Raw genomic sequence first — 22608 nt, forward strand, 5'->3', positions numbered from 1 at the left:
CATCTGTGTTCCTTGTCCACCTGCCAACCTAGAAAAATTATCTTCATATCTTCAAATGACAAGTTTGGTATTTTTTTAGATAACACTTTTTATGCTTTGGGTTTTATTACAGTGGAGTGCTATAGAGTATTATTATTTCCAAGGACTGATTTAGTGTCTTATCAAGGTAATTAAGATCTTACATTATGTGTAGGTGAGCTTCCTGGTCCTGCTAGGAAAGGAAGCAATGTATTCTTCTGCTTTTTTTTGGCTAATAGAGCAAATGGGAAATCCAGAGCTAGTGGGGGACAAAGCCGAATTTGCAAGTATGTTAGGTTGTTAGATTTACCGAGTAGTTGCATGTTGGGACAGTGTCCATGGCCAGCTTGCAGCAAATGCAATTAGAGTGCTCAATGGGTATTTCTTTGGAGAAGTTTGTTAAAGAAGGAGCTCATGTTGTACCCAGTTTAAAACCTGCTTATGAGAAGTTTCCAGGATTCTCACATCCTGTCATCCAACATGTATTTCCTAATCCCCACTAGAGTGTGCCTGGGGATTTGAAGACACTGAGTGCCTGTCCCCGCACCCCCACCATGGTGCTTGTGGTTCAGTAGTATTTACAATCCACTAGACTATTATTCTCCCATTATCAGATGTGGAGACTGAGTCATCAGGGTCTATGTGACTTTCCCCAAATCACACAGCCATTGAATGCTAAGCCAAAGGACTCAACATACGTTCCACACCCCTGTGTACCCTCTTAATCATCACTGTCAAGTGGGAAGCCTGACTTTCAGAGCAATTAAGTTCCCTAGCCAGAAGTGACAGAAAAATATTGAACATACTTTCCTTTTCCCTTTACTGATTTTTCCCTCCTGTGTCATGGACTCTCTGGGTCAATACTTTATTGAGCTGAAAGAATTCATTGGGTCCCTATTATGTGCCAGGTGTTGTAATGACCTTTGGTGATACAAAGACGGAACTTCCTTAAGGAATTCACAGTCTGAGTTGGGGGGTTATACTGAGAAGCTCACAGTGACAAATGCTCTAATACAACTGAGCCCAGGGTATTCTGGGGACACCAGGGCAGGGTGGCTAATCCAGCATAGGGTCTGTCCAGAAAACTTTGTAGGGGAACTAAGTCTCCAGGAAAGAATGGGAATTAGAAAGATTGAGACAAGGAAGTTTTTCTGGACAGAGGAAATGCCTGTGCAGAGGCCCAGACATATTTGAGAGCATGGAGTCTTCGGGGTCCTCCATGAGCTTTTGTGTGACCTTAGGGTTAGAAGAAAAGACACCAGAGAGATGGGCAGGACTTAGGTCATGAAGAACACGGTACGTCATGTACGCCGTGTTGGCTTCTGCAGTTGGCTGGGTGTCGCTGAGAAATTTTAAGCAGGTATTTTAGAAAATGCGCTAGAAAGGATGAAGTTTGGAGGCAGAGAAACCCATTTAGGAGGCTGTTAGAATTGTCTAATAACAAATAATGAGGGTCATGACCTAAGGCAGAGGCAGTGAGTCAAGCTCTCCCTGCCTCTCCAGGACACGACACGCTTCATGGATTGATTTGTTGCTTTCAGCAGCCAGCATGTCTGCCTGGCTGACCCCGCTGCCACTGAACTTCTTTATTTATCGTATTTGCCTTTGTCTTTCTGGACTGAAATTCATGTACCTGTCACTCCTATCAGACCTCAGATCCTCGAGGGCAGTCAGTGTATCCTTTTTATCTTTGTTTTTGCTGCACTAATACTGTGCCTGGTACCTGTTTTTCAAGTTCATGATGGGGGTAGTATCAGTTTAGCATGGCTGTGGTCTAGAGTCCTTTTCCGGAAGTACAAGGAAGAAGCGGTGGTTGGAAAGGAAGGATGAGGGAGGAGAATTTATACTACAATAAATCGAGGAGTGTTGACGATGAGAATTTTTTATGATTCCACTTGGACTCCAGCAAAGTGCATCAGCGTTCTCATTTCCCGGCAGGTTTACTGTTTACTCTCAGTAATGTTACACAACTGCTGTGCCACCTCTTAAAAATCAATTAGACTGCAACACAAATAATTAGAGATAGGAATAGCCTCTGGTGGCTTTACTATAACCTGTGTCCCTGAGTACGATCCTACTCGCAACACTGTAAGTGAAACCCTGCTCTCTTCCCTATACATTCGGTGGGGGGATGGCCATTTAGCTAAGGGGCTTGCAAATTGTCTTTATCTTATGAAATATAAAAGCCTATGTGGAAACAGATCTAGAAATCAGACTTTTACAGGGAGCTGTTCTCAATCAAGCCAGCGGTGTGGTGGCCTGAAGCCTTGGTTAGACGTCCTCGCCTCCATCCCATCACCAGTTCCAAATAAAGGGACTGCAGAAATCACTAAGATCGTTGATATTTTTCTCCTAACGATTCACTTTGATCTAGTTTCTCATAAGTGTCAAACTATTATTACATGCAGATTTTTACAGGCACTTGGTGGCTTTGTTTTTCTGGTCTAAAAGGCCCCACCACTTCCAAGAAGAGGGGGACTTGGCCCCTTCTCTTCCTCCCTCTCTCCTTCCCTCCCTCCTTCTCTCTTTCCCTTCCTCCCTCCCAGGTTCTCATGTAATATCTCCCAGGATTGACTGGAGGTACATTCTTGCACCTGGCGGTAAATGCCCACGGAGACCCTAAATCAGAAGTCATCATCATTTAGGTAAAAGATTTCTTTGAAAGGGTAAATGTTAAGAAGGTAATGTTTCCCTTGAATTCACAGATTTTTCTTCTGGTTAAATTTTAATTATACCTCATGTGGTTCTGCTACACGTGAATATATTTAACAGCCTTCGGGTTTTTTACTGATTGTGTTAAAATTAATACTCGGCCTTACAGAATAAGAGGCTGAATGCTGTGCCTAAGGATTTTTCAAGATTACTAAGAGGCTTAGCAAGTTCCAAGAGACGTCAGCTTGTTTGTGCCTTCATGTGAAAATGTGGTCACTTATTTTTCTTGAACACACACAAATTATTGGTGCGCATAAAATTTGGTGAAGGATTGCTTATTAGAAGAGACAAAAGGCATTCTACGGGTATGGGTTTTTAGGCATTCTGTTGACGGTACTCAGCCCATTTCTCCCCTTGGGTTTTCGAAGGCTTTACCACGCATGCACAAAAGCTTACCGAGGGGTGAGCCAAAGGCCTTTGTCAGCCATGCAAGGTGGCTTTGTAATAAATTCTTTCTGTCCAGCAAAATAATTCTGAGGTGGTGCCCTGCTTTCAGAAATCTGATTTATTAATCACAACATATGCAATAATTCTCAGCTCTGCTAGGGTTATTATTCACCTTGAAAAAGGTCTTCGCAAGTGTGTTTACCCAATTTCCTGAAAACAGTCCTCTCTTAGTGCTTCCCAGGTATTGTTTACAGATCATAATAATCTAGAGTAAGGAGAAGAGGAACTCAAAGCTACAATGTTTAGGGATCTGGGGTCTCTTTAAAGATGGTAGAGTATCCCTAAAATTGTTTAAATGCCTCAAATTCAACCTATACATATGTATTTTTGTGTGTGGGAGGGGAATGCAACGCCTATTTAATGACTTGTCTAGAAGAATATGGCAACTGTAATTTGCTATTTAATCTACTGTATAATAGATGACATTTCAGTGAATAGAATAATGCCTGTAACCCCTCTGGGGTGGCTTCTAGGGCTGACGGAATGGGAAGAGACGGTTCTGCCCGGCCAATTACAGAGAATGTTACTTTCTCTCACTTTGATTAATGTCACTTGTAGTCTCTGAAGGGAGGTGCTGACCTAGAAATTGATTCTCCCCCAGGTAACAATTACTTTCTTTTAAGAAGGTTAATTTTTTTTTTAGCTGCTCCTTGAGGGAGACCAAATAACCCTGGTTATCCTTAAAAATACTTATGTTGGAGTTTTTCATGTGTTTTTGTACAAGTTTAAATCAGGAATATCTGATGTTCTTGAGAGCCACAAATCCTCAAAGCTTAATAAAACAACTCATAATGGAGGAAGAAAAAATAGAAAATTTGAGAAGACTGAAGAATTAGGAAAAGGAGCTCATCAAATTATGCCAAGATACCCGGAATTATTCTTTTGAGCTTCAAATATTGAATGCCCAACATATGTGAAAAAATGTACTGGCCAAGTTAGGTTTAAGGAGAGGATTATCAAACATCTGAGTAGGATCAGATACAAGGCCATGATCTTTTCCAGCAGATCCTCACCAGGAGTTCTCTGCTTTAGTACATTGTAGGAATTTGGGAACTCAGGATATATCCAGAGAGGACTGACTATATAAAGAAGGTTCTGGAAGCCATTTTGTTTGAGAAACTATTAAAGAAATAAGGGCTGTTTACCCGAAAAAGGGAAGATTTTTTTGGTAAAGACGTCATGAAAAATGTCTCAAATCTTCACTACTCAATATGATAGCCACTAACCACATGTTGCTATTTACATGTAATTAATTCAAATTTAAAAAGTTAGTTCCTCATTTACACCAGTGCATTCCATGGGCTCAATAGCTGCATGTGACCATCAGTTACCAATATTGGACGGCACACCGATATAGTGCATTTCCATCATTGGAGAAAGTTCTGCTAGATAAGGCTGCTCTAAATACTTGAAGAAGTTCATGGAAGAGAAATAATAGATTTAGTCTGCGTATCTCTAGAAGGTACAGTTATACCCAGTACAGAAATTTCTCCAACACCTGAGGTGGTCAGTAAGAAGCAGAGTAGGAACCTTTCTAAGAGGGGAAATGCTGACTTCTGGTGACCCTTGTCAAGGATGCTGTAGGAGGAAGTAGGAATAGATGTCAGGCTTCCCAGCTGTTAGACTTTGTCTTCCTGTGCATGTCAGGCCCTGAGCCATGGCCCAGCCAACCCACTCAGGTGTCTGTTCAGAGCTCTCTGCAACTTCCTCTATGGTTTAGTGATAGGAAGTACCTGGTGGTCTGGTTGAGACTAATCTCAACTCTCTCTCAGCTCTGTCTTAATCTGATTTGAACCCTCCTTGGAAAAGTTGGTAATTTACAAACTCATTAGAAGCTTTCAACAAAATCATGCCTAGAAAGAATTTATTTCTGGAAATCCAAAAGGGGGGCTATATTTTCTAAATATAAATTTGGCTGATGGATGGGGATAATGAAAAGGCCACGTTTTCTAACCCTATGTAGGCTTGAGTTTTCCAAGATCTTATATATTTAAACATTTGAATTTAAGCAGAATAAAACATCAATGAGAAGTTGGCAATAGTATTTTCCCTGGATAAGCCACAAAACAAATAGTTGGCCTATGTGTTTGGAGAGGTCTGTGTTTGTAAGTTATCTTTATGGCAAAGTCATACCTTCTCAAATACGTGGTTGAACTTACAGAGAATGGAAGGACCATAATTAGTAGGTATTTATAAAGCTCTTTAGTGGCTTTTAAGGAGACTCTGCCTGAGAACTCAAAGAATTATTTCTGGAAATCTAAAACCAGGGTTGGTTACCTAAGCACATTCCTTAATTGAAGCTTGATGGTGTTGCCCTGCATACGAATCTCCACTCTGGTCAAGCCTGGGCAGTTTTATTGGCCTTTTGGAGTTCTGAAACAACACTTTCAAACTTCCTTAGAGTAGCAGAGGAGGAAAATGACATGCATTAAATACGTTAGAATTGTCTCTCCTCGGGGTGAAGAGAAACAGGTGCAATTCTCTAGTCGCTGGAGACAGATTGTAGTCTGAACACTTTCGTCGTCTTGGAGTGACCTTGTCATTTTCTAAAGTCTCCATGGGAAGTCTTTGTCCACTTTTTTTTAAACCTTAGTTGTTTATTTTTAAACATTTTAAAATTTGCTCCTTTGGATATAAACAGCTGGTCTCTTTCCTTCTTTCTCCTCTCCCAGTCAACACAGAATCGATCTGGTTTATTCTATCCAATGCACGGGGGTAAATTATGCTCTAGGCAAGGGTTATATCATGAAGTGCTCTAACCCACCATGGGCTTGAAGCTCAGGTATCAGTTCTGTGCCCTGACCCTCCAGGGAATTGTCTCCTCAAAGTGAATACAGATGCATTTATTTGCCAGAACTAGGGTGCTTCGGAAAGCATCCTTAGTGTGATCTGGTTACACTGAGGAAGGAGCTGGCTCTTGACTATGTCTGCAAACAGTCAAGAGAAAGTTCTCATGGGAAGTGATGCTTAAATGAGGCTAAAGGATGGTAGGAGTTTGTGGCATGGATGAGAGGGGAAAAGAATTGCAGGGAGTGGGTGTGGCTCCTACAAATGGAGAGAAACACCAGCGCTGCAGATGTTTAAGGGAAAATTAAGGATGGTTTTGTGAAAACTAGTGGGAGAGTCATTCATTCATTAACAAATATTTATTAAGCACGTTAGTGAATAAAACAAAGATTCCTGCCCTTATGGAACTAATAGGCTAGTAGAAGAAGTCAGAAAATAATCAATATATGTAATGAAGGTACTAAATTATTTATAAAGAGCTTAGAAAAATTCCTGGCACATTATAAGGGATACATGGGTGTTTGATTGATGACACTGAATAATTTTATGTGTTTGTTAGAAAGCAGTAAGTGCTGTGGGGGGTTGGTGTCATCGGGTTTGGTAAAGGAAATTGGAAATGCCAAAGGGAGGTATTGGGAGTGGGTTGTTATGTTACAACCTCCTGGAGAGGTTGAAAAAGTGCCATTGAGCAAAGACTTGAAAGAGGTGCAGAGTTAATGATAGTTATTTTGGTCAAGAACCTTCCTGTACAGGTAACAGCCCATGCAAAGGCCCTGAGGCAGGGAAGTGTCTTCAGGATAAAGCAAGGATGCCAGGGTGGAAGGATGAGGTTGGAGAGATGGAAGGGGACAGAGAGGTTATTGTAAGGACTTCTAGGTCATCATAAGGACTTCAGTTTCATTCTGAGTAAAATGGAGAGTCGTAGGGATGTGATTTGACTTAGGTTTTAAAAGGTCAGTCTGGTTGCTCTATTGAGAATGGACTTTAAGGAAGCAACCTTAATGGCTACATGAAGAGGCAGCCAGCTGGGCAACCACCCAGGGTACCAACTCCTGAAGAACACTGAAATCGCACTGGGAATTTTAGAAGAAAGAGGTTGTTACTACCAGAATTCATCTTAGGGAAAGTATTACATACAGGCAGTGAAACCACCCTGGGACATGTTTGGTTGCTTAACTAAAACATCCACTGAATGCCTCCTGAGGACGCTGAGTCTTCTTAACTGTAGGTGTTTTGTTTTGCAGAGTAGGAGCTGCAGTTAGGGGTGAGAGCTGAATTGTGAGAACCCTAGAGGAGAGGCTAAGTGAGCCCTCTTTCCAAACTGCCCTCAGCTTAGAGCTCAGCCCCTCCTTGGACTGGGGTTCTTACTGAATTAGATGATCCAGAGAGCCCTGTGTTTCAGTCCCACTGCCCGACAGAGAGATGCAGGGCCAGATCCTGAATGACCTTGGATACCCGTCAAAACATACCTAGTTACATAAACCATACACACTTTCATGATGGCCCTCTTTTTACTTCCATCCCGCAAAGGAAAATGTTTTATTCCTTCATCCTGGGAGCATTTTTATTTCATTTTTCGGTAAAAATGATTCATTGTTATTCAGCAAGTCATCGCAAATCATTTCTGAAAGTGCCTGAACAATGGGAGTTAGCTGAGGATGGTTCAGAGAATTGGATGCTGCTGTCCTAGACATGTGGACCCTCCCTGGGAGAGGAGCCCTAAGGATCTTTGACATAGCAGTCCCCAGAACCACATTCAGGAAGGACAATCTTGGGCATTACATGATGATAAAGAGGTCAGTTCTCCAAGAAGACAAAATAATCCTTAAAGTATAGGTACCTAACAACAGAGTGTCAAACTACATGAGGCAAAATAATGGTAGAACTGCAAGGAGAAATAGATGAGTGTACTGTCATAATGGGCGACTTCAACACCCCTTTATCAGACATGGACAGATCCAGCAGGGAGGAAATCAGTGGTGACCCGATCGAACTCACGACACCATCAATCAACCAGGTATAATTGATCTCTATAAACCACTTCATCCAACAGCAGCAGCAGCCACATTCTTCTCAAGCTCACCTGGAACATTCACCAAGATAGACGGGATTCTGAGCCAGAAAACACATCGTAACAGATTTGAAAGAATAGAAATCATACAGTGTCTGCTCTCAGACCAAAATGGAATTAAGCTAGAAATCAATAACAGAAAGATAATTGGGAAATCCCAGAAAGAACAACCTAACCAGCAACAACCTACTTTAATTGGGCATGCTTTTGTTGAGTGCCTGCTACATGGCACTTCCCCAAGGCTGAGAACCATGGTGTTCATTTCCTGACTCCATGAGCTCTGTCAGCGCTTGTACAGTAAGTAAGGAAGGATTTAGCAAAATAGCAAAACTTACCTGGAATTCTTAGTCTACTATCAAGGCATGGGGGCGGGGTGGCCAGAGACCCCATCAGTGATAGCAAGTTCCGTTGAGTGTGCTGAGATTTAGATATTACTGTGGGAACATCCAGGAGGCAGTCCTCAGTGCCTCATTTGTCCCTTTGTTTTGTTATCCTTTGCCTATTTCTCTTTGGATTATCTTGTGAGTTCCTGGGTTTATGATATATTCTGCATATTTCTGTGCATGTAAGTGGGTGCTTAATAGAGAACTTTAAAAAAAAATTTTTTTGATTTCAGAGAGGAAGGGAGAGGGAGAGAGAGTTAGAACCATCAATGATGAGAGAGAATTATTGATCAGCTGCCTCCCTCAGGCCCCCTACTGGGGATTGAGCCGGAAACCTGGGCATGTGCCCTTGACTAGAATCGAACCTGGGACCCTTCACTCGGCAGGCCGATGCTCTATCCACTGAGCAAAACTGGGTAGGGCTTAATAAAGGACTCTTTAAAAAAAAATATATATATATATATATATATATATATATATATATATAATTGATTTTTTACAGAGAGGAAGGGAGAGGGAGAGAGAACTAGAAACATTGATAAGAGAGAAACATTGATCAGCTGCCTCCTGCACACTCCCCACTGGGGATGTGCCTGCAACCAAGGTACATGCCCTTGACCGGAATCAAACCTTGGACCCTGCAGTTCACAGGCCGACGCTCTATCCACTGAGCCAAACCGGTTAGGGCAATAAAGGACTTTTGATGAAGTAATGATAGCTACCACCACCTACTGAGTTCCTCCCATCCTCACAAATATTTTCTCAGTTTACTCCTTCAATAGCCCACTGAGGCAGGTGTTATTCATCTCCATTTTATAGATCAGAAAAAGACATACAAATGGGCTAATATGTCCACAATAACCAGCTAAGGTGATGACTTTGGAGCTGGTTTGTGTCCCCAGATCCATCTGACCCCAAAGCTATGCTATAGCCACCACTGTGTTCTGGATCTGCCCTCTGTGATTTGGATGGAGCAAGATGATTTAATACATTCTGTTTTCCAGTTCCTCTTTGGGAAAATGGCAATAATCCTTCCTGTCTATTTCACTGGGATGGGGGCACTTGTGGTGTTTAAATGTAAACTGTAATGTACAAATATAATGTGTTAAAAGAATTGCTATATAGCAAAAGCTCCTTTGGCAAGGGAATTGTCCAATTCATCTTTGATCTTTCCGGTTGCCCACCTAGACCCTTGCAAAGTAGTAACATTTGCTAATGTTTGTGGGATGATAAAATTACAAGTTAAAGAGAGAATACATAGTCATGAAGGGTTTTTCGAGCTGATATTTTTAAAAGGTTGGAATTGTATTTATGTAACTGGGAGAAGTACATTCATATTCCATCCAGGTTTAAGGTGGTGAATGTGTATCCCATCAGATTTCAAGTCACCCGTGCCAACTCGGCAGGCCCCGGGGCAGACTTGGCGAAGGTGCTGCCCAGGCGCTGTGCCGACACAGCTCGGTCAGGAGGGATAGGTAATTGCTCACCGGGCTCTGCCCACGGAGGCACATTTTGCAAAGCCGCTTTTTGCACGTCGTCAGTTGGAAATGTAACTTTCAGGGCATAAGTCATTTTGGTTTGTATGTATTCAGAGTGACTGCAGAATTGCTTTAGCAGATTATTTCATGGCGAGAAGAAAAATGCTTCTTTGATTTTCTCAACTGAAATTCTGAAAGCTGAACTGGAGGCTGTCAGCTTTCTTCTTTCAATGGTTGTGCTCCCTTTTAAAAATACGGAAAAGGAAAATTAACCTTAAGTCCTCCTTCCCATGAGGGTTAAGATGCTCTGCCCCGTACATTTTTTGACCTTTTGATGGATTCTTTGGTGGCCTCATCTAAAATGAGCTTGGCTGATGTGAGGTTCCATCTTTATCATTTTCACTTTATTCTTCCTGGGCGGCTACTAACTCCACGGGGCACCGCCTTGCGAAGTTGTGGGTGTAGGGACAGGAGAGGACCAGGAGCATGGGTGTGGATGTCTCCCCATGAACACAGTGTTGCCAGGAGAAAAGAACTGAGAGCACGTTTACTGATGATGGGATGGAGAGTCTCCGCAAATAAAAACTAAAATCACTACCATTCTCAGCTCTCCAGTGCAGTGCTTCTCAAGAACTAGTTTTTGACCTGTTAAGGTATCTAATCCATCTCAGACTAACAATGCTCCTGTGAGAACAGAGTTACACTTAGGAAAATTAAATTTAAAAGCGGTGAATAAAATAAAGCCCCGATTTTTATTAGATTCAACAGACATAAATTTATATTTCCATAAACATATTCAGAACATAGATAAAAAGGAAAGAATTGCAAGCACTTCACATTTTTGGGTTGACAGGTACACACAAGTGATTACTATAAAAAATCCCTATTATATTCGTACTTTTTTCATTCCACAATCATAATGAAACAGTTACGAGTCAAATGCAGTTCCTCATATGAAATACCTATATGCATTCTTTGAATAAACACTATGCATATATGCACTTGCTTCTTGCTTGCTAATTCATCTAATCTAGGTTGGATTGACAAAAATGCTATTCTCAGGACAGATGATGGAGCCCACACTGAGTGCCTCAAGGACATGAGCCAGGGTTCATGCTGAAATAAAGTAGGTTGTGGATGACTAGACTGCCTTTTCTGAAATATGATTCTGGGAACTGCTCATCCATGTCAAAGGTCCCTAGGGCTCCACTCCCAGGTAGTGTCCACATCTTTACAGCAGCATCCAATGCTCTCAGCCACCCTAAACCCTATTGTTCAAGAGTAGGCACTTTCAGTAATGATTTGCAAGGACTTGCTGAATAACAATGAATCATTGTTACTCAAGAATGGACTAAAAATTTTCCTAGGGTCTGGAGGTAAGAAAAAAAGGCCACCATGGAAGTGTGTAGGGCTTATGTTCCTAGGTATGTATTGAAGGTCATTCAAGGTCATTGAGGATCTGACCCCTGAATTTCTCCTTAGGGTGGTGGGATTGGCATACAGAGTCTTTGGCTGGTCTGATCTTATTTTGACAGGAATGTAAAAAGAGACACTTGGTAATTTAGCGTTGCTCAGAAGATTTTTAAAAATAAGTTTTTGTTGATTTTAGAGAGGAAGGGAGAGGGAGAGAGATAGAAACATAGATCAGCTGCCTCCAACAAGTCCCCTACTTGGGATCGAGCCAGAAACTCAGGCATATGCCCTGACAGGGAATCGAACCAGAAACCTCTTGGTGTATGGGATGATGCTCAATCCACTGAGCCATGCCAGCTGGGCTTTTTTTAAATTTCTATCTAAAATGAAGCAAGTGGTGCTGCATTTTCAAAATTCATCTTTAGTTTTTCATCAGTAACCAGTTCTAAAAATATTAAACTTATATTATCTTGTGATGAAAACACACACACACACACACACACACACACACACAAATCCATAGAATTTTCTATGCATAAATCTAGGAAAATAAATTTAAAACATTTGATCAAATTCAGAAAATATTGGGTGATAACTTTTGGCAGATGTGCTGTATCAATGTCATCGCTTCCTTCATTAATAATTGTTAACTTCTGGAACATGCCATAAACTATGGAAACTGTTCAAGCTTTTAGCTCTGGTTTTGGTCTTCAATCTTATCTGCCATTGAGAAGCCTGCTGCTCCCTTACATGGAAGTATTAAGATAATTCAAATGGCAGGGACAGACAGATAAAAAGTCTGGCTGTCTAATTTATATCTTTAGAAAGCTGAATTCTTACCTTGCAGAACACTAAGCATTCATTTCACTCGGTACTTCAGACATTCTTGACAGAACTTTTCCTTTCAATAACCATCAAACATCAATATGCAATACTGTTGTTTATGATTAGCTTCCTTCTCAGCTACTCAGAGTCATCATGAATTTAACTCATTTACCTTCACATAATTCACAATTTTATTGCATCACTCAGTACAATGATGAGTTCAGCTGACTTACTTTTTTTGTTTTTAAGCAAGTCTTTCTCAACAAAGCCAGCAATACATTAATTTACATTCTGGTGCAAGTGTATTAATCTGGGCAGTCATTCCAGAATGTTCTCCTATCATCGCAGCTGTGCTATCAGAACAAACTCTACACAACACGTAAACTCCAAACCACATCTGTTGGTCGTTTAACCCTTCTTAGCTTTATACATTTGAGAGCTTATTGTGTCTTTTGGTAATGAGCACGAATAAAAAAGGACTCTTCCTCATATCACCATCATGTTCAACCACATATGTACTGAAAGCTTGCCATGTGAGCTGTATCAATGCACTTGTCAGATTGTCGTGGAAAATACATTGCTTGCTTTATTTGGTCTCTGAGTTGGTCTTTCATATCATGAGCCTGGTGTCATTTGAAAGTGGTACTGGAGCTACCTTTCTTGCCGTAGATTTACCCCGCATTTTCAAGCAAACACCTTTTGATGCAGATTCTCACTAATGTCACCGATTGCATATGTTGTGGTGTTTTGTTTTGTTTTGTGTGTGTGTGTGTGTCTTAGCAACACAAATGTGATTTTATTAGAAGCCTGCAAAGTGCTAATATGTAAACATTGAACGTTCACTTCTGTGGCTTTCTAATGCTATATATTCTTTTTTAAAAATATATTTTTTATTGATTTCAGAGAGGAAGGGAGAGGGAGAGAGACATCGAAACATCAATGGTGAGAGAGAACCATTGACCAGCTGCCTTCTGCATGCCCCACACTGGGGATCAAGCCCGCAATCCAGGCATGTGCCCTGATGGGAATTGAACCATGACCTCCTGGCTCATAGGTCAACGCTCAACCACTGAGCCACGCCAGCCGGGCTCTCATGCTATACTCTTTGATTTCAAATAATCCTTTTGGTTTTGAACTTACTTTGTTTAACCTTTGTAAGTAAATTCTGCCCAAGAAGTTTTGAAGGTTATCATTTGTTAGAACATCTCTGCCAATAACATACTTTTGGGTTTTAGCACGCCACCCTCAACCATGACTATAAACCTAAACTTAGCATAGGAGGAATGATATTTCCAGATAAAACCAGCACAAACTCTTTGGTCTCCATTTCTTTGGAATAGCTTCCATTGCCATTATTTGGTTTACTTCTACTGATACATTTAGATGAGATATGTCTTTTCTTGAGACAAATAAACAAGAAAAATCTTGTGAAATTTACAGTTTGTAAATTAGAGATAACAATACATAATACAATTTTGTTTTAATTTAGTTCATCAACAATGTATTGAGTTTACTCTGTGCCAGGCACTGAGGAGCAATAGAGGTGAAAGAATATACCTCTCACACCATCTGGGAATCAGTTCTCTTTTATGGAAAATTTCACTGGCCCACTGACTTTCAAATGTGGGTTGATTTTTTTCTTCTCCTTTTCACTGTCAGCTCTTCATGTGTGTTACTAGTTACAAAGTCATTCACTCTCCTCAAGTAAGTGGCTGCCTATGTCCATTCTTACATCACCATAGTGTTTGAAGTAGCCAAAAGTTACCACAGGCACAGTCAGCAGAACTGGCCTGGTCTAGGAGTAGCTCGTAGGGACATGGCACACTGATGGCCAAGATACCACTGGGTTATCACGAAGAATGAAATACAGTTCATCAACAATGTATTGAGTTTACTCTGTGCCAGGCACTGAGGAGCAATAGAGGTGAAAGAATATCCCTCTCGCCCCATCTGAAAGAAACTTGCATGTCCTTCTAGGGGGCGTCATGTTTGCAAATAACTTCAATGTGAGTTTTGTATGACAAGTGCTGAAACAGACGTAAAAGCCAAGTGCTTTGGGAACCCAGAGGAGAGCCTGCTTCAGGCTTGGAGAGACTTGATGGCATCTGAGTTGAGCCTTGAAAGAGCGGTCAGGTACTAGCAGGAAGGAATGGGCACATGAAGGTCATTCTATCGAGAGGGATGTAGAGCAGGCAGAATCAGCAGCATAACGGTGGGACCAGTGCAAAATGAAAATGCTAAGCCCTTGTTCAGACACGATTAAACATTACAAGACAGTGACATCAGAGCCTTCAACCAAGCATGGGGCCTTCTGATGGCAGAGGCCATGTGACTACATAGGTTAGATGTCCATGGAGCCAATCCTGAGTGCAGGGTGCATACAAGGAAGGGAACTCAGGGTGGTCTGAAGCATAGCTCTGTGAGAGTGAGTAGTGGAAGACAGGTGTGCAAAAGCAGTTGGAATCATGTGCTTGGGTGCTGTGCTTAGGGAGGATGGACTGGATGCTGAGTCAGTGGGGAACCTCTGAAGTTTGGAGCTGGAATGATATGATCAAAGGAGTGTTTTGGAAAGATGGCCAGACACTGCACCATAGAGGCAGGATTTAAAGTGGTATGGGAGGGACCGAAGAGAGAACAGGGGCTTAGGAAGAGATTGAAATGGAGTAGAGAAAGTGGACAGCAGAAACATAACAGAAGCAGAGTGTTCTGGTAAATGAATTGAGAAGTATGAGGAAATGGGTGTGTGCAGAAATGATACTAATGTGGTTAGCCTCCATGGCAAGACTGATAAAGAAAGTGGAAGGAGAGTTGGTAGGTGGGGAAATCAGGCATTCAATCCATGCTATTTGACCCATTGGCGGATGACCCGCAGTGCCTTTATTACTCTGCCAGGATTTAATCAAAGTGATAAGAGTTAATGGTGGAAATAACTGAGTAATGGAAATTCTTCAGCAAAGGGCAGTCCCGTGCCCTCATTAATTCAATGAAGCTCTGGAAATGTCCATGGGTCCATAGCACACACTAGTGGTGTGGTGAGGCGAGCAAGTCTTAATGAAGTACAATCCAAGCACAGAAAGCTTCAGGTCTCTGCCCACCTGTCCAGCCATATCTCTCACCATGCCCCACCCGGTCCCTGCACCCCAGGGCTGAAACAGTTGCCTTTGTTTGGGAGTCTTCCTTCCCTACTCCACCACCCCACCTCCATCTCTGAAGTATTTCTCAAAGCTCTCCTCTAGGCATACTAGTAATGCTTTCGCCGTCCCCCAACACCCACCCCCAGTCTAGATTGCTCCCTGACCACACCATCTCTCACTTATCTAGTTATGTGGGACCAGGTCTTATTGGCCATGGTAGCTGAGTGCTAGTGCCATGCTTATCACAAGGGAGATGCTGGGTAAAATGTTTGTGGAACAAATGAATGAATGAAGAGATCAAGTTTGTCCCTTAAATTGAAGCTGAAAGCCCATTCAACTTCAGATTAAATAGTTGACAGCTTTTCCTTCCAAAGAGGGCACGTGATCTGCAGTTTCTAAGCAGCAGAAAGTATCCTGCTGCTGTTTAAACAACCAAGTACCAAATGGGGCTCGGAAAATCCTGTTTTATCATTGTGACACCCCAGCCCACCTGTTGTAACCAGAGACCAGGAAGGAGTGGGGCCATCCCAAGAGTGAGATTGGGGGCGGGAATGGCCCACACTAGTGGACTGGCTGTGGGGCATTCAAAAAGATTAAAATATCGAGGGAAAGTTGCACTGTCTCTATTAACACCAGAAGCTGGCCATTGTAAATTACGTCAGTGAGAAAATACTCCTCCCCTGCAGAGACTGCCCTCGCTGCCTTCTCCCGTGGGAGCGCCCGGTGAGCCCCACTGAGGAGCAGCACCGAGCTTTCATCATGCCTCTCAGGGCAGAATACAGGTTATTCAGGTTATTTATGTGCTCTTTCTATAAGCTCGGGCTTCAAAACTTCCTTTTCCTCCTCATATTGGCATTGCCATAGCAACCTTCCTAGGGCCAAGCCTGTCACTGCTCAGGTTCTCGACGTCCCCTCTTTCAGATTCAGGGAGGCATCCAGAGGGTCATTGGCTCTGAAGAGCCTGAGTGAGTGGAGTTGAAGTCTCTGTGTTAGAAGAGAAGTGGAGGCCGTGGTGGAACCAGGCTCTGCCCTTGTGTCTGCCTGAGAGGAGCGATCTCTGAGGGAGGGTGAGGACGTGCTTCTGGGCTTCTGTTTACTAACAATTGTTGAACTTGTAGACCTCACTCAGTGAACACATCTTCCTGAAACTCCTCCCAGTGTGCTCAGTAAAGTTGGAAAATATTTCCAAAGCTTCAGGATGGCAATTTGAAAACTTCTACTGAACAACATTTTCTATCAGAATTAGCAAACAACAAGTTAATTCTACAATGTATATTGATACCCTGTCTTGGCAAACCAAATGAGTAGTTTGGAAGGTATGGTGATACCAGTAGGTCACTCATAAACTCCGAGATGGGTAGTTAACCAGCTGTTAGGAGGAGCGCCCAGTTGGAGGGCTGCTCTCATCCCTCCCCTGGAACTTGTGAGCAGAGCAGCATCCAAATCTTGGGATGCTGCTTGAAGTTGTCATGTCCATGCTGAGTTCAAGGGCAGAGATACCAGGTGTAGATGAGGAGCTCCACTGCCTTCAGGATAAAACCCAAGGACTCCCTTCATGATGTGGGTTTTGTCACACTCCAACCTCCTGTCTAGGATCACCCCACCACCATCCTGGCATTCTAGGCACTAGCGTTGCTGAGAGACTTCAGTTCCTCCAATAATATCTGTTCTCTCAACCTTCCCATCTTGGCCATGCTACCCCTGTGCCTGGAATTTTCCATTTACCCCCTCTCCCTCATTGACCAGAACAATTCGAGACTAAGTTCTAGCATCTTCTCATGAAGGAGGCCTTTCTTTGTTAGTCCCCCAAATGGGGTCAGTTAGATGCAGACTTCGTTTCCATATCCTTATGTTGTAGCTCAATAGCCTCACCTGTCTTCTGGCCCTTGTTCTTGTCCCTGCCTTCTGCCCCTTTGTCTATTTCCATGTCCAGAACATTTTCTCATGTGCTTCCTTCCGGCCTTGGTTTTGCTCCTCCAGCAGAATTCTCTGGAGTTGTTTCTTCTGCCTCTCTCAGGGCTGATTACGTGTTGCTAAGCACTGTTCTTACAGTCCTTGAGAGCTCAGTGGTGGTGCTGTGGTGAAACTGACTCAGAAACCTGGAGAAGTTCACCACCCAGGCCTTTTCTATTAGCTGCAACACCATCAACAGAAGAGTAGAATCCATTACTTCTGATCGCTATTTTATGGACAAATCTATCAAGGTATATAAAATATGTTATCAAATGGCTAAGTACAAGTTGAATGTTGTTTTGTTTCCCTTCCTAAATTCAACGTATCTGACGCTGCTTAGCTCAATTTTTATTTTTCTCTGTACCTTCACAGCCCTAGTGATTCAAGGGCAGGAGGCCGAGGGCTCTGGGCCTGTCCTAGGTGTCAGACCCTCAACACTGGGCTCTTCAGACCCCTGATGAAGGTCCCGTTCCTTCCTCCTGACACGTGGCCAGCCCTCCTTAGCCATCTCTCTTCATGAAAAATAATGACCTTGATAATTTCAAGGCCTCAAATTACCTTTTTCTCTATCTATAGTTAATTTTTCCTCTTTCAAGGGAAAAAAGAGGGGGAAAAAGGCTGCAATATTTTCCCACTTTCTAAAAAATGCAAATCTACTTTTTAAAAAAAGTGAATCTAGCCTATGATTCTTTCTTCTCAATTGGGAAAAAGATTATACATCAACTTAGTTGCTAATTTCTTTAATTAACTATTCCCCCTCTTTTATTTTTTAACACCAGTACCAATTAAGTACTTCCTGGTGAAGTCTGTTGTTTTATAATTAGTTTCTCAAAGAGATCACTGTCTTTTCCTTAAACATTTTAAAAATAGTTGAACATAACCAGACTTTTACAAAACCAGGCATCCAGTGATTACTTGCAGACTAATTTAGAGGCTCACAGATGGGGATGAGGAAATGGTGCCTGTAAGAATCATGGGAAGTTTTTTAAAGTCTACTTGCTCACCTTCTTCTCACCCCACTTCACCCCTGGGTGTAACTAAACCTAGGGAAATGTAAATTTTAAACAGCTTTCTTGGTGATTCTAACATAGCCCCTGGTTGAGAATCCTGGTCATGGTGGTCCCAGCTAGGTAGGGCCCATGGGAACATTGTTAATTTCACATGCATTATACTGGGGAGCACAGTGGGGAAGTCAGACGTGATCATTTTCAGGGGAATTCTGGAAGAGTTACATTTTGGGTTGGATCTTGAATAATAATAACATAGCAACAACTGATATGTATTGACCATGGACTGCATGGAGCACTTCTATATGTCATTGCATTTAATCTTCACCAAAATCTTACTGTAAGGCAGATGGTATTACCCCATTTTTACAGATGAGGAAAATGGAGCTCAGAGAGATCCAGTGATTTACCAAAAGTCACACAGCAAGTAGCTAGCGGGGTTGGTGTTCAACCCTTCAGTCAGTATGACCTAAGCTCTGACTGCTTTGCTATGTCCGATTCAGTAGGAAGGAGGCAGCAGAGACTCAGGGTGTGGGACAATGATAAGAGAATTATTTCCTCCCTGGTCAAAATTTTGGTTGAAGACAGATGTCTGGGCTTATGAGAAGTCCAAAAGCCAAGTATGGGCATTACTATTATGCTGGAAATTGTCTTTCTGTCTCTAAGAAGATGAGAAAGGCCAAGTTTTTATCATCATGCATAGATCTGGTGTAATATCAGCACTTCAATTTTCCTTTCTGATTCCATAATGATAATTCATAATCATCGTCCTTTGTTGGAGGTCAGAAGGACTTGGACCCCACGTAGTCCTGTTTCTTGTTGGACTCCCTCCGTTGGCAGGTTTATTTACTCGAGGAAAGGCAGCAAAGTGTAGAGCAATAGTTCTCAATTGGGGGTGGATTTGCCCACAAGGGACATATGGCAATGCCTGGAGACATTTTTCATTGTTACAACTGGAAGGTGCTTCAGGCATCAGTGAGTAGAGGCCAGGGATTCTGCTAAATATCCTGCAGTTCACAAGACAGCTGCTGCCCAAGCCTCCTCACCTGTAAGTGCAGTGCTGGGTGCAGGGGGGGGGGAGGCGGGGAGGGGGGATAGTGAAACCAGAACCATGTTCCAGCTCCTTTTCTCCTTGGTTTCTCTTACTCCAGTGAGTAACTTGGCTCTGAGGCCTTCTGGGACCGTGCCCCAGGCCTCTGGCCTTGCTGGGCAGCCCCTTATGATGGCCTCGCTGCCACAGTTAAGTTTGAAGAGGAGGGAAGGGGAACCCATGGACCTGGAGCTGAGGAACTGGTTTGCAAACTGATGGACAATTTCAAATCAAAGGATGGGAAAATTGAGGGCTTAACAGCTAAATTTGTGAACTTAGAGTTCCCAAGTTTGATAAATGTAGGCTTGATTTCAGTTTCAAATCTCCGCAAACTATGTAAATGGAAAAGGCTTGAGCTCGGTGACAACAGGATCTTTGGAGGTCTGGACAGGTTAGCAGAAAAATGTCCAAATCTCACACATCTACACTTCAGTGGAAATACCAGCTCCTTGGGACCTTTGAAAAAGTTGGAATAATTGAAAAGCCTGGGTCTGTTTAACTGTGAGGTTACTAATCTGAATGACTTCCAAGAGAGTCTCCAAGCGCCTGCCCCAGCTGACCGACCTGGATGGCTCTAAGAGAGAAGATGGAGAACCCCCTGACTCAGATGCCGAGTAGATGATGTAGACGAAGAAGAGGGGGATGAAGGAGGAGAAGATGAAGGTGAGGATGGTGAGGAGGAAGAGTTTGATGATGGAGATGAAGTCAGTGGGGAGGAAGAAGAATTGGGACATGATGGAGAAGTTGATGAAGAGGATGAGGATGAAGAGGAGGAAGGAAGTTGGAAAGGGGAAAAGAGAAAGAGAACCAGATTAGGAAGGAGAAGATGATTAATAACGGTTTCGTATTGGTTGGATGGCTCATATGGATTTGGTAGCTGGGTTTTGTTGGTTTTTGTAAAGGTAGCTGTGAAGCAGGCCACACCCACCCAAAGTGCCATTCTGCTTTCCTCTCGGAAATCCACCATCAAGCTTTGGGACTTCACCCCAACAAAACTGTAAGTGCTGTTAGGTTTTTGTGTAAGACTTGCTCTGGCGTGGACAGCCGTGACTGGTGAGTCAACAGTCTATTATACTCAGATTGTAACAGCATTTCTACCTTCTGTACAACAAAGAAGCTTTGTAAATAAAATCTTAACATTAAAAAAAAAAGACAGCTTTCCTTACTAAAGAATTTGCTGTCCAAAGTATTAGTGGTGCTGAGGCAAAGAAACCCTTGTGTAAAGGGCATGGACTTTGTAGTGGAACTGCCTGGGTTTGAATCCAGCTTTATACTTACCAGCTATGTGACCTTGGCCGAGATACTTAACCTCTCTGTGGCCCATCTGCAAATAAGGGTAATGATAGTCCTTACCTCATAGAGCTGCTGAGATTTGAGTTAGTCAATCTGAGGCATCTGGTGCTGTGGCAGTGGTGGAGTGGATTCCTGAGCCACCCTGACTGGGTGTGAATCCTCCATCGGCCACTTACCAGCTGTGTGACTTTGGCCAAGTCACAAACATTCTTGACTCACATTCTTTATCAATAAAATGAAGATAAGCCCTGCTGGCATGGCTCAGTCGGTGGTTGAGCATCGACCTATGAACCAGGAGGTCACCGTTCGATTCCCAGTCAGGGCACATGCCCAGGTGGTGGGCTCGGTCTCCAGTGTGGGACATGCAGGAGGCAGCCAATAGATGATTCTCATCATTGAGATTTCCCCTCCTCTCTCTCCCTCTTCCTTCCTCTCTGAAATCAATAAAAATATTTTTAAAAATAAAAAATAAATAAAATGAAGATGATAGTATCTACCATTAAGATAAATCATGTATGCAAATTGGTTGTAAGAATGACTTGCACATCATAAAAGTTGTACCAATTGTTATTATTAATTTATTCATTCGTTACACAAATATCTGGGCCTCCTGTGCCTTACAGCTGGTAGACAGCAGAGTCAGGATTAGGACCACTGACTCCTGAAGGAAGGAAAGCTCTGTCTAGTGTGACAATTTATGCCTATTTGTTGGCATCCTGTATAGCAGGAAGCTGGGGGATCGAGCATTACTTTGGAGGATAATTATTACTTTGGAGGCAATGTGGAGAGAGGCACTAGGAGCTACAGTGTCACTTAGCAACTAAAATCTCCAGTTCTGCCTTTGAAAACGGAGAGACTGATGGGTGTTACAGAAGGAAAACCAACAGATGTGGAGGTCAGGTGCTGTGATTAGAGTTGCCAGTAGTAGAGAAAGTGATTTTCATTTCTTCCTGTTATTATTACTGGAAGAGGTATGTCTTTAATAGGCACTCAGTGCTGTCACTGTGATGTTCCAGTCTGGTTCACCATGGTGACAGGAGTGCCCTCTGAAGCTTTCCTTTTCCTTTTTCTTTTTTGTTTTTGTTTTGTTTTGTTGTGAGATGTAGAAGAGCAAGGAAGTTCGAGATTTGCAAGAGCTTGTAACTTCAGGAGTAGACATAATTACTATGGGGAAAGGTGCCTAGTGAACGTTAACACACTTGTTTAAATGGCTTTAAAAAGTGTGTGTTATTTTAAATGGCTCTATTAATTAGGTTCTCTTTGATGACTCACATTGGAGAAATAGAAAACTTAGGGCTCTCAGCCTATGAAGGAAAGCAAGACCTGGGTTTGTAAGCCTGCGAGCGAGCCTCCCTCTAGCCAGGTTCACCTGAACTAAGGGGTCGTCTCTTTGCCATCAAGAACTCAGCAAGCACAAAAGAGGTGAAAGTAGCAAATTATTTGGAGACCTTTCCAACCTGTACCTGACCTTCTGGAGTCATTTGCAGAAGTAATTGCCTGTGGAAATTGCTATGCGTTTTATCTGCGGTGCTATTGAGGCCCTGGTTGAAATGAGGCTGCACAGACGACGCTGGTGACGGGTTAGCACGGAGTGGGAGCTGATGCTTTATTCGACAGATGAGAAGTACCTGAAAATAACCTTCTGTCTCCCCTGTAAGAATTTTGCTTGTTAAGTGACATTCACCAACACAGCAGAGTTTCAGTGTGGCATAGGACTCTGTGCTATTCTTAGCAGGGATATGAAATGAAAGTTTTCAGGCTTTGCTTGTTATATAATAGGGAATGTATGCGTTTTATATGGCCTTGATTTAGGGGGCACTTTTCTGTGCCCGGGGCAATAGCTGTCCTGCTTGAGGAGGAGTGAGGCATAATGCTGACAGGAAAGTCAATCTTCCTGTACATCAAGGTAGAGTCAGTCCTGCCCCTTACTTAAGGGGGAATAACACCTTAAATAACACTCCCAGTGGATGCCTGAAACTGTGGATAGTACCAAACCC

General features: G+C 42.6%; 1 protein-coding gene and 1 pseudogene across 1 annotated transcript in view; both read left to right on the forward strand.

Moving 5' to 3' along the window:
• The window catches only part of KCNH1 (potassium voltage-gated channel subfamily H member 1), a 259928-nt gene that overhangs the window by 153200 nt on the left and 84120 nt on the right, over window positions 1-22608 (forward strand). The window lies entirely within an intron of this gene.
• Window positions 19534-20148, forward strand: LOC111826272 (annotated as a pseudogene).

The sequence above is a fragment of the Myotis lucifugus genome, unplaced genomic scaffold (assembly GCF_000147115.1).
Source record: "Myotis lucifugus unplaced genomic scaffold, Myoluc2.0 scaffold_65, whole genome shotgun sequence".
NCBI classification, from domain to species: domain Eukaryota; kingdom Metazoa; phylum Chordata; class Mammalia; order Chiroptera; family Vespertilionidae; genus Myotis; species Myotis lucifugus.